This window comes from Pogoniulus pusillus, chromosome 1 (assembly GCF_015220805.1).
Source record: "Pogoniulus pusillus isolate bPogPus1 chromosome 1, bPogPus1.pri, whole genome shotgun sequence".
Lineage (NCBI taxonomy): Eukaryota > Metazoa > Chordata > Aves > Piciformes > Lybiidae > Pogoniulus > Pogoniulus pusillus.
In genome coordinates, this window is record NC_087264.1 from 18332421 (window position 1) to 18344952 (window position 12532).

Here is a 12532-nt window from a genome sequence, read left to right on the forward strand (position 1 = left end):
CCTTACACTACCCATCCCCAGCTGCCTCAGTCACTCCTTGTAAGATTTATTCTCCAGGCCCTTCCCCAGCTTTGTTGCCCTCCTCTGGACCTGCTCCAGCACCTCCACATCTCTCTTGTATTGCAGTGCCCAAAACTGAACACAGCACTCAAGGTGTGGCCTCACCAGAGCTGAGTGTCCAACTTAAACCTCCTCTGTCACAACTTGTGTTTGTTTCCGCTTGTCCTGTCATTCTGTCCTTGGGAGAAGAGACCAAGCCCCACTTGACTCTAACCTTTCAGGGAGTTGTAGAGAGCCAGAAGGTGTTCCCTCAGCCATCCCTTCTCCAGACTAAACACCCCCAGTTCCCTCAGCTGCTCCTCACCAGCCCTGTTCTCCAAACCCTTCCCCAGCTTTCCTGCCCTTCTCTGCACCCACTACAGCCCCTCAATGTCCTTCTTGGAGAGAGGGGTCCAAAACTGAACCCAAGACTGAAGGTGTGGCCTCAGTACTTCCCAGTGCAGCAGGATGATCAATGCCTCGCTCCTGGTGACCACACTACTGCTGAGCCAGGCCAGGATCCTGGTGGCCTTCTTGGCCACCTGGGCATGTGGTGGCTCATCTTCAGCCACTGTCAACCAGCACCCCTAGGTCCTTTTTGTGCTGGGCAATTTCCAGCCACTTTGTCCTGAGCCTGGAGCATTCCTGGGGTTGTTGTGAGCCAAGTGCAAGGACCCAGCACCTGGCTTTGTTAAACTCACTCCACTGACCTTTGCCCATGGCTCCAGCCTGGCCAAGTCTCTCTGTACACTCACACAGATCAGATATTTTCCATCTTTAGGGGCAGAACAGGCACCGCCACTGACACAATCAAAGCTCTTTCCCACATCCTGATCTAGGGTAGGGTGTCCCTGCCCGTGGCAGGGGGGTTAGAAGTAGATGATCCTTGTAGTCTTTTCCAACCCTGACTGATTCTCTGATTCTATGATCCCACTTCTTGCTCACAGAGAAGAACTTTGGGGCTGCTATGGAAACTTTTTCATCCCAATTTCTATGTGGGAAGGCTGCCAAGGTGTAAATAAGTCAATGCTACAGCGCAGAGCCACAAACGAAGTTCCTACAGAGGGTGATTAGCAAATTGTGGTTAATTACTTTGAAAACATGGCACCCAGACTGAAAAGAGAGCACCAGAAAGAAACTGGGGTTTGTCACTTGGTGTCTAACAGGGTAATGAAGACCGAGCTCCTCTACAACTAAATCTTTGTTTGCTTTGCAGGCTGATACCTGCTGATAAGATGCTTTGCCTTTCAAGTGATAAATTATCTTAATTAACTTTAATTGTTTGCAGACAATTTTAGGCAAGTGGAGGCATTTAAGGAAGAGAAGCAGAGGTTTGGGAGGTGGGGAAGGAGGACTCGATTTTTCTTAGAGCAGTGGGATTGTTTAGCCTTAAAAAAAGGGAGAACCCCAGGGTGAGGTGGGACAGGAGAGCGAATGCAAGCTCAGGTTGTTCCCTCATCCTTTCTTGGAAGACATTGTTAGATTCCCACCACTGAAGTCTCATTCTAAGCCCCCCTGATGGAAGGAGGAGACACTATGAGGGTAGGCAGTGTTATTTCCCCACCTGCTAAACTACTCCAGCCTGCTTTTATTGGTGATTTTTCTCACTGAGAATTAATGAAGTGTCTCTTGCTGGGAATTCTGGTGGGATTGCTTGATGCAAAATCCTTCTAACAAGGTTTCCCACCCTAGCAAAGGAAAATGGGTACCAAGAGAACACAAACATGGGATCTCTTTCACAATTCTTATCACAGGGTCCAAGAATCTCAGCATGGTTTGGGATTTCCTGTCAAAACTCCCTGCTGAAGCAAGGGCACCCACAGCAGCTTGCCCAGGATCACAATATCCAGGTAGGTTTGGAGTCTTATTTTTACTCAATATCCAGCATCTGAATGTTCATTGGTTGAAGATCACATTCTATGATCCTGTGCTCCACAACCTCACTGGAGGTGTTCAAGGCCAGGTTGGATGAGGCCCTGAGTGACCTGTTCTAGTGGGAGGTGTCCCTGCCTTTAACACCTCCAGGTAATGATGAACTCTGGAAGGGTGGTCAGGCACTGGCATAGGTTGCCCAAGGAAGTGATGGTGCCAACAGCACTGAAGATGATCAGGGAATGTGTGGATGTGACACTTGGGGACATGGTTTACTGGAGGTGGTGGTATTAGGTTGTTGGTTGGGAGGTCTTTTCCAAATGGTTCTGTGATCCCTGGCAACATTGCTCTTCACCTGTACCAGTATAGGTTGGGGACAGACCTGTTGGAAAGCAGTGCAGAGGAGAGGGACCTGGGGGTCCTGGTGAATAGAAGGATGACCACAAGCCACCAATGTGACTTAGTGGCCAAGAAGGCCAATGGTATCCTGGGGTGGATTAGAAGGGGAGTGGTTAGTAGGTCGAGAGAGGTTTTCCTCTGCCTCTACTCTGCCCCATGTCTGGAGTATTGTGTCTAGGTCTGTCCCCCTCAGTTCAAGAAGGGCATGGAACTGCTTGGGAGAGTCCAGCACAGAGTCACAAAGATGATGAAAGGAATGGAACATCTGCCTTACCAGGAAATGCTGAGGGAGCTGGGGCTCCTTAGCCTGGGGAGCAGACTGAGAGGTGACCTCATCCATGTCTCTAAGTATGGGAAGGGCAAGTGTCAGGAGCCAGGCTGTGCTCAGAGATGCCCAATGATGGGATAAGGGGCAATGGGTGCAAGCTGGGACATAGAAGGTTCCATGTGAACATAAGTAAAGACTATTTCACTGTGTAACAGAACACTGGAACAGGCTGCCCAGGGAGCTTTTGGACTCTCAAGGGATCTGCCTGGATGCTTTTCCTGTGTCACTTACTCTAGGTGGTCCTGCTCTGGCAGGGGGTTGTACTAGATGATCTTTTAAGGTCCCTTTCAACCCCTAATGTGCCCACATGGCCAAGAAAGCCAGTGGCATCCTGGCCTGGATCAGGAACAGTGTGGCCAGCAGGACCAGGGAAGTCCTCCTGCCCCTGTGCTCAGCACTGGTCAGGCCACACCTTGAGTGCTGTGTCCAGTTCTGGGCTCCTCCATTTAAGAAAGCTGTTGAGGTGCTGAAAGGTGTCCAGAGAAGGGCAGCAAGGCTGGGGAGGGGCCTGGAGCACAGCCCTGTGAGGAGAGGCTGAGGGAGCTGGGGGTGTGCAGCCTGCAGAAGAGGAGGCTCAGGGCAGACCTCATTTCTGTCTACAGCTCTCTGAAGGGAGGCTGTAGCCAGGTGGGGTTGGTCTCATCTGCCAGGCACTCAGGGACAGAACAAGGGGACACAGCCTCAAGCTGTGCCAGGGCAGGTTCAGGCTGGATGTTAGGAGTTGTTGTCAGAGAGAGTGACTGGCATTGGAATGGGCTGCCCAGGGAGGTGGTGGAGTCCCCATGCCTGGAGGTGTTTAAGAGGAGGCTGCATGCGGCACTGAGTGCCATGGGTTAGTTAATTAAGGTGTTAGGTGACAGGTTGGACTCAATGATCTCAGAAGTCTTTTCCAACCTGGTTAGTTCTGTGATTCACAGCACAAGGAAGCTTGCTGCACCTCCTCAAACAGCACCAGCTCCTACCTGCTTGGTTGAGACCCAGGAATGTCAGAAGGTGCTTTTCACAACCAGGCTTTGCATGGAGATCTGATCCTCTGTGCCAATTCGAGGTGAAATTAAACACACTCTCTAATTCCTCCCACTGCCAACTTTTTTTCCTTCTTATTTTGAGCAAAAAAATAATATATATATATATAATGCTTCAGTTTTAACCTATGATCTTTTCTTGCAGCAATTACCTTTGTGACCTTTTCTTGTGGTTTGAAGATTGAAGCCAATAATGGTTTCCCAGACTTCGTGGCTTGTAATCTCTACTTATGATTCAGCAAGCAGAAACAATGAACTGTGATTTATTTGCTGAGCAGCTACAGTGCTGATTTGGGTTATTTTCTCCCCTTTTCTTGACCCAGTGTCTGACAAAGCCTGCTCCCCAGGCTCTCTGAAAGAGCTCATTGCCATGGGTTGCAGCTCTTAGTGATTGAGAGGAGCATGTCCAAGCCCATTTTCACTGAAGCAGGATGTGTTTTTAAAGCAAAGCTTGAAATTGAGACAATTTTATCTCCCAGTTCTTGTTCTGGACAGGAAAAAAAAAACCCACATCTTTATTTGGAGAGGGAAACATTCCGTTGGGTCAACTGCAGGTTGGGATCTGGATCTTCCTCTATCCTTAGTAGTTCACATGCTTTAAACATTGCCTGCAAGCTGAGGAGCTCAGGGCAGTGGTGGAGTCCCCACCTCTGAAGGAATTGCAAAGCTGTTTGCCATTGGAATGGGCTGCCCAGGGAGGTGATGGAGTTGCTATCCCTGGAGGTCCTCAAGAAAAACCTGGATGAGGCACTTAGTGCCATGGTCTGGTTGATTGGCCAGGGCTGGGTGCTAGGTTGGACTGGATGAGCTTGGAGGTCTCTTCCAACCTGCTTAATTCTATGATTCTATGATTCCAACCTGGTTGATTCTGTGTAGTGCTGAGGGATATGATTTAGTGGTGTCCTGGCAGTGCTGGGTTAATAATTGGACTCGATGAGCTTAAAGGTCTGTCCCAACCCAAATGATTCAGTGACATTCCCTCCTTTCCCTTTTTTCCCTCCCTGCCTGTGGTTCTCACCCTCCAACCTCACCCTCTCTAACAGTGTCCTGCCCATCTGTGCCAAGGAGAGATCCTGACGTTTTTGCCTTCTATATGACCCCAAGGCAGTCTGGGAGCCCTTTCTCTGGACTGGGATCATGTTGTCTTCAGTTCACCTGGGGAGATTCTCATCCAGATTCTCCTACAAGATGACCAATATTCTATTGTGGGATTTGGCTGCTTGAGAGCAACGTGCTACCAAGAAGGTCTTTCCCAAGGTGTTGTGGCCTCAAGCTGAAGCTGGAGAGGTTTAAATTGGACATTAGGAAGAAGTTTTTTCCTAGAGAGAGTGGTCAGGGAGTGGAATGAGCTGCCCAGGGAGGTGGTGGAGTCACCCAGCCTGGATGTGTTTAAGGCTGGTTTGGCTGTGGTGCTTAGGGCTATAGTCTAAGGTGATCTTGTAGAGTAGGGTTCTAGGTTGGACTTGGTGATCCTGAGGAGCTTTGCCAACCTGCATCTTTCTGTGATTCTGTCTTCTTGCTTTGCCCTTGATTTAGCAGGAGAGGAGCCTGAGGGTTGGGTCTGTTCATCCTGGAGAAGAGAACGCTCTGGGGAGACCTTAGAGCAGCATTTCAATAAATGAAGGTGACCTGGAGGGGCTCTTCAGAAGGGCTTCTGGTGCTAGGATGAGGGGCAATGGTTTGAAACTGCAGCAGGGTAGATTTAGATTGGACATAAGGAGGAGGTTCTTCACAATGAGGGTGATGAAACACTGGAACAGGTTTCCCAGGGATAGGACTGAGCAGACATTCAGTGTCAAACTTGATAGCCCCAAACAACCTCATATGGGGCTGTATTAGAAGGGCTGTGATTAGTAGGTGGAGAGAAGTTCTCCTGCCCCTTTTCTCTGCCCTGCTGAGGCCACACCTGGAGTACTGTGGCAGTTCTGGGCCTCCCAGTTCAAGAGGAACATAGAAGTGCTTGAGAGTGCAGCAGAGGGCCACAAAGCTGCTGAAGGGAATGGAACATCTCCGTTAGGAGGAGAGCTTGAGGGAGCTGGGGCTGTGCTGCTGGCAGAGGAGGAGACTGAGAGGTGACCTCAGCAGTGGTTATCAAGATGTGCAGGTGAGTGGCAGGAGGCTGGAGCCAGGCTCTGCTGGGTGATGCCCAGGGACAGCACAAGGGGCACTGGGTGGAAGCTGAGGCAGAGGAAGTTCCATGGAAACCTGAGGAGGAATTTTTTGAGTGTGAGGGTGACAGAGCACTGGAAGAGGCTGCCCAGGGGCGCTGTGGAGTCTCCCTCTGTGGAGATCTTCCAAACCTGCCTGGCTGTGTTCCTGTGTGATCTGCTCTAGGAGATCCTGCTGTGGCAGGGAGGGGCTGGACCAGATGAGCTTTGGAGGTGCCTTCTGGCGCCTGACACTCTGTGTTTCTGCATCTGGACATGGCCTTGCTTAGTGCAGGGGGGGGCTTGCACAAGAATGACCTTCGAGGGTCCCTTCCAACCTGATGCAATCTATTCTGTGAAGGAAGAGATGTTTCAAAGCCTCCAAGGGAAGGGAGAAAACCTTCCCAGCGAAGAACAGTAAAGGGATTTCTGGAGAACAGTCTAATTACACTTATAAATTCCATAACAGAAACATGTTCCTCTGTTGCATGAGCAGATAGTTTCTAGCTAAACAAAACCTCCTGGACTCATTTCCCTGGGCTGAGATTGTTGGATTTTTGAGGGGGTGGGGTGGATTTTTTTTGGGTACTAATTTAGAATCAAAGGACCTTAACATAATTGCTTATTCAAATAAGGACCCAGTTGCATATAAAATATTTATATTAATAGGGGAATTAATTGCTTATCTAGCAGGGCTGAAATAACCATTTGGTGAATCTCCCAAGATGAGAACTACCTCTCGAAGGACTCCTAAGATAAGGAGGTTTTTTTGAGGTTTGTTTAAGGTTTAAAAGGCTCTGCTTAAGAATTACTGAAATAAAATCAACAACAAGGGGGGGGGGGGGGGGGGAAGTATTGTAGCACAAAGAGCCTTTTATGCAGGAAATAGGAGTCCTTGGGTAAGAATTCAAACCTCCTGGAACTTGAGGAGAGCTTCAGGAGGCTCTGAAGTCTGTTGCTGTTTGAGTCTTAATTACAGAGGCTCTCTGGGGACATCATGCAATGCAGAAGCTGCAGAATCACAGCATTTGTGGTCATATTGTGGGGGTGAAATCATCTTGCTCTTCAAAACCCCAGCTCACTGAAGGTGTGTGTGTGTGGAGGGGTTGGACTAGATCATAGAATCATAGCATCAGTCAGAGTTGGAAGGGACTACAAGGATCATCCAGTTAGAATCATAGAATCATAGAATCAACCAGGTTGGAAGAGACCTCCAAGCTCATCCAGTCCAACCTAGCACCCAGCCCTAACCAGTCAACTAGACCATGGCACCAAGTGCCTCATCCAGGCTTTTCTTGAACACCCCCAGGGACGGTGCCTCCACCACCTCCCTGGGCAGCCCATTCCAATGCCAATCACTCTCTCTGTGAAGAACTTCTTCCTAACATCCAGCCTATACCTATCCTGGCACAACTTGAGACTGTGTCCCCTTGTTCTATTGCTGGTTGCCTGGGAGAAGAGGCCACCCCCCACCTGGCTACAATGCCCCTTCAGGTAGTTGTAGACAGTAATAAGATCACCCCTGAGCCTCCTCTTCTCCAGGCTAAACAGGCCCAGCTCCCTCAGCCTCTCCTCATAGGATTTGTGCTCCAGGCCCCTCACCAGCTTCGTTGCCCTTCTCTGGACATGTTCCAGCACCTCAACATCCTTCTTGAATTGAGGGGCCAGAACTGGACACAGTACTCAAGGTGTGGTCTGACCAGTGCTGAGTACAGGGGGATTCCAGCCTCTCCTTTCTGTTTGGAGCATGTCTCACCTCCCACTAGAACAGGCTGCTCAAGGCTTCATCCAACCTGGCCTTGAACACCTCCAGGGAGGTTGTGGGGCACAGAAGGTGATCTTTGATCATCTAGCTCCAATCCTCTGCAAGGACCCTTCCACTAGAACAGGTCACTTGAGGCCTCATCCGAACAGCCTTTGAACACCTCCAGGGAGGGAGCAGTCACAACCTCCCTAGGCAACCTGTGCCAGTGTCTCACCACCCTCACTGCAAACAACTTCTTCTTAATCTCCACTCTTGGAGCCTAAATCCATTGCCCCTTATCCTATCACTAGCCTAGCCCCTTGTAAAAAGTCCCTCCTCAGCTTTCTTGCAACCCCCTTCAGGTGCTGGAAGGCTGCTCTGATGTCTCCCCAGAGCCTTCCCTCTAGGCTGAATGGCTCCAACTCTCCTGGCCTGTCTTCATAGGGGAGCTGCTCCAGTTCTCTGATCATGGTCTTCTCTGTACCTTGTCCAGGAGTTTGATGAGTGGGAGGAGAGGACATTTCCCACTCCACTGAGCCCTTGCTCTTTAGTGCTGCTGATCTCTTCATTGCTGCTGCTGTGGGCTGTCCAGACAAGGATACAGAAATGCTTGTGTTTCAGGTGTGAAGTGCTTGGGGCTGGCTCTCTACTGGCCTCTCAAGAACCATGGCTGGACTGGCCTCCAGAGGAGTGCCAGAGGCTCTTCATGAAGCCCTCTGCCTTCCCAAAGGAAGGGAAAGGGAAGAAGAGAGAGACCTTGATGGGCTAGGAGAGAAACTCCATCAACTGGGATGGACAGAAGGACAGCCCCATGGAACAGAGACACAAACCAAGAGCCAACCTAACCCCTGATGGCAGTGATGGGACCACTGGCACCAGTGATGCTGGGGGCAAGCACTGTGCAAGACAGTTTCTCTTCATGATCAGATGGAACTTCCTAGGTTCCAGTTTGTGCCCATTGCCCATTGTCCTGTCACTGGGCACCACTGCCAAGAGTCTGGCTCCATTCTCTTGTCCCCTCTCAGGTCCTTTAGATCTTGCTGAGCATTGAGAAGACGCCCTCTGAGCCTGCTCTTCTCAGGCTCAACAGCCCGAGGTCCATCAGCCCCCTCTCAGAGATGCTCTATGGCTTTCTCAGATGACTTTTCCTTAATGTAGATGTTCTCATCAGTGGTCTGGTTCTGTTTCAGTGCCCTGATGACAGCTGATTTAATTAAGAAAGCACATCCCTCACTCCTGTATAACCATTTCTGCTCCTGTTTGCTGGCAGAGAAGAAATCTGTTGCAATGTGAGGACTGTTAATGTTGTCATCTTTCCTTCTGGGAAATGCCTTGCTTGTCAGTTTTAACTGAAAAGAAGAATAATGAAATAATGAGGGAACTGGGATGAGATTTAAGAGCAAAAATAAAGACAGGGGAATCCTGGCTCTCATGGCAATCTTAGAAGTACATGCTTGGGCTTCAGGGCTCTCAGCACTGGTGGAGGTTAGAAGGAACCTGGAATGTGGGGGTTAGAAGGAATCTGGAGATAGACTTATAGAATCACAGAATGGTTTAGGTTGGAAGGGACCTCAAAGCTCAGCCAGTTTCAACCCCTTGCCATAGGCAGGGACACCTCCCTCTAGAACAGGTTGTTCAAAGCCTCATCCAGCCTGGCCTTGAACATCGCCAGGGAGGTTGTGGTGCACAGAAGCACAGAAGGTGATATTTGATCCAGAACTGGACACAGTACTCCAGATGTGGCCTCAGCAGGGCAGAGCAGAGAGGCAGAAGAACCTCTCTCAACCTACTAACCACAGCCCTTCTAATCCACCCCAGAATGGCATTGTCCCTCCTGGCCACCAGAGCACACTGCTGGCTCATGGGCAACCTCCCATCCACCAGGACCCCTAGAGCCTTTTCCCCTTCATTGCCTTCCAACAGCTCAGTCCCCAACCTATCCTGCTCCCTGGGGTTGTTCTTTCCCAGGTGCCAGACTCTCCCCTTGCCCTTGTTGAATTTCATCCCATCTCTCCCTGCCCACCCCTCCAACCAGTCCCAGTCTGGCTGAATGGCAGCACAGCCTCCTGCTGTGGCAGCCACTGCACCCAGCTTGGTGCCATCAGCAAAGCTGTTGACAGTGCCCTCTGTGCCCTCAGCCAGTTCATTCATGAACACATTAAACAGAACTGGTCCTAGCCTTGACCTTTGTGGGACCACACCAGTCACAGGCCTCCAATTGGACTCCATCCCATTGACCAACATCCAACCCCTAACATCTGTGATCTTGTGCCTGCCTGTTGCATGCTGATTTCTATGATGGAGGAGAAGAGAGAGCAGTTGGTAGTGGTTGGAAGCTTGTGTGTACTTCTGAGAAATGGGCAAGAACTTCAGAAACAAGCAGGAAACCAAAGCCAAAATTAATCCCAGCCAAAAAGCTGCCGTGAAAAAAGGATAGTCGAGGAATCAGTGGTGCCATTTAATCACTGCTAAAAGGAAGAGGATAAACAACAATATTAATTTTATGACTTATTTTTTTTTCTCCACACTCCAGTGAACATAAGTTTTAGTAATTGTATTTACTGGGCTTGGCTGGGGAAGATAAGGGATAATTACATTCCTGCCCGGTGGGAAGGAGCCTACAAAGTTCTACCTCTTTGGAATGTGTTAACAATACTGTAATATTAGGCAATTCAATCTGATAGTAATTAATAACAAGGGGGGAAACAAACCCCACATTATCAGTGAGTGAGTTCTGCTGACTTGATTGGTGTTCTGAGAACTGAAAGGTTTTGTGTTTCCACTCTAGCAGTGATGTTGCTGATCAGAGCTGACAACAAGCTGGCATAGGACAAGGAGCAATGGATGGAAGCTGCAGCACAGGAGGTTCCAGCTCAACACAACCAGGAAATTCTTGACTGGAAGGCTCCCAGAACACTGGCACAGGCTGCCCACAGAGGTTGTGCAGTCTTCTTCTCTGGAGCCTTTGCAGACCAGTCTGGATGTGTTCCTGTGTGCCCTGAGCTAGGTTGTATGGTCCTGCTGTGGCAGGGGTGTTGGACTCAATGAGCTCTTTGTCTCCCTTCCAACTCCTGGCATGCTGTGAACCCCCAGCCCAGCATAGCTCTGCTGGATGGGTTGATGTTGTCTGAGTGACCATAGATGGCACAGTTGTGGCTGAGGATTCTGCAGCTGCTACAGGGCTGTGGTGGAGTCACCCTCTTGGGAGGAGTTAGGGTAGTGGTCTGAGACAATCCAGGTCTAGGAAAGAAAGTCCAAGTAGCTGCAAGAGCAGATGAGTAAGGTTGGAATTGATCTTGGAGGTCTGTGCCTACTGAGAGAATTCACAGGCTCACAGAATGTCAGGGGTTGGAAGGGAGCCAAATAGTTCAAAAGATCATCTGGTCCAGCCACGTGAGACAAAGAACTCATTGAGTCCAACCCCCCTGCCACAGCAGGACCATACAACCTAGCACAGGTCATACAGGAACACATCCAGACAGGTCTTGAAAGTCTCCAGAGGAGAGTCCACAACCTCTGTGGGCAGCCTGTGCCAGTGCTCTGTGAGTCTTCCAGTCAAGAATTTCCTCCTTGTGTTGAGCTGGAACCTCCTGTGCTGCAGCTTCCATCCATTGCTGCTTGTCCTATCCCAGAGAACAAGTGAGCAGAGCAATTAATTAATTCTGTAGTACTAGAACACTTCTAAGAAGATGGGAGCAGAAAGAGGTGTGAGGAGAAACTACTCTCCTCTACCTTCTTGTGAAGGAGAGAACTTTTAATACTGAAGAGAGTTTGTTCTATTCTGCCTCTGCCTGCAGAAACCTGCCCTGAACTTTGAAGTGCTGTAACTGTGCAGAGCCTGAGCTGAGAAGTCAGAGCACTGACTAGAATCAGTTCTACTCCAGCTCAAACCAGGACAGATTTGAAACAAAAAAGACAGAGAGGTGTTGAATGCCAGAAAATCAGTATTGACATTAGCTAAGAACCTTCCATTGGTGTCAGGAAGCCAATAATGAAGTATAAAGAGCAGGAGGCTTCAGCAAACTCCTGCCTGCTCTTGCTCTTTAGAAAAGGGAGTGAACTTTATTCAGCTTCTTCAAGAAGTGCTAAGGTAGCCTCCTTCCCTGGCTTGGCTGAGCAGGAGGTTGTGGTGGCTGTCCAAAAAAATCAACAGTCTCTGCAAGCTTGACCTTTTTGAGACCCAGGCTTTATTCTCCATTATCTCCACATTCATTTGTACGTGAAAGAGCACTTGGAGTTCATCTTTTGCCTCCCCCCCTTCAGGCTTGTGTCTGGCTACCTGGCTTGCATGGGTAATTGATAATCAATAGTACTCAGAAGAGATGTGATGCTGAAAGAGAGCAGATCCACAAAGGGGGGAAAAATGTTTGGAGCAATGCTCTGGGATGTAATAGATGTTGTTAGATCACCAGGGGAGATGTGCGCTTTGGCAGCAGCAACAACCCCAAGCAGCACTACAGGCTGGGGACAGAGTGGCTGAGAGCAGCCAGGAAGAAAGGGACCTAGGAGTACTGGTGGATAGTAGCTGAAGATGAGGCAGCAGTGTGCCCAGGTGGGCAGCAGAGCCAATGGCATCCTGGCCTGGCACAGGAACAGTGTGGCCAGCAGGACAAGGGAGGTTCTTCTGTCCCTGTACTCAGCACTGCTCAGGCCACCCCTTGAGTGCTGTGTCCAGTTCTGGGCCCCTTAATTCAAGAGAGATGTTGAGGTGTTGGAAGGTGTTTGGAGAAGGGCAACAAAGCTGGTGAGGGGCCTGGAACACAAACCCTATGAGGAGAGGCTGAGGGAGTTGGGGTTGTGCAGCCTGCAGAAGAGGAGGCTCAGGGCAGAGCCCATTGCTCTCTACAACTCCACAACCAAAGATCCCATTCTGTGCTTCTGTGCTCCTCAAACTCCCTGGAGGTGCTCAGGACCAAGTTGGATGAGTCCTTGAGCAACCTGTCATGGTGGGAGGTGTCCCTGCTAATGGCAGGGGGTT

General features: G+C 49.8%; 1 long non-coding RNA gene across 2 annotated transcripts; it reads left to right on the plus strand.

The window, feature by feature from the left end:
- The first annotated feature begins 1384 nt into the window (after positions 1 to 1384).
- Positions 1385 to 9057, plus strand: LOC135180594 (uncharacterized). 2 transcript variants are annotated; one of them, XR_010304498.1, is made up of 3 exons: positions 1385 to 1581; positions 1794 to 1889; positions 8176 to 9057. It is a non-coding gene; the product is annotated as an uncharacterized LOC135180594 (long non-coding RNA). The 2 variants fall into 2 exon arrangements; XR_010304499.1 differs by lacking the exon at positions 8176 to 9057 and adding an exon at positions 3809 to 4284.
- The last annotated feature ends 3475 nt before the right edge of the window (positions 9058 to 12532 follow it).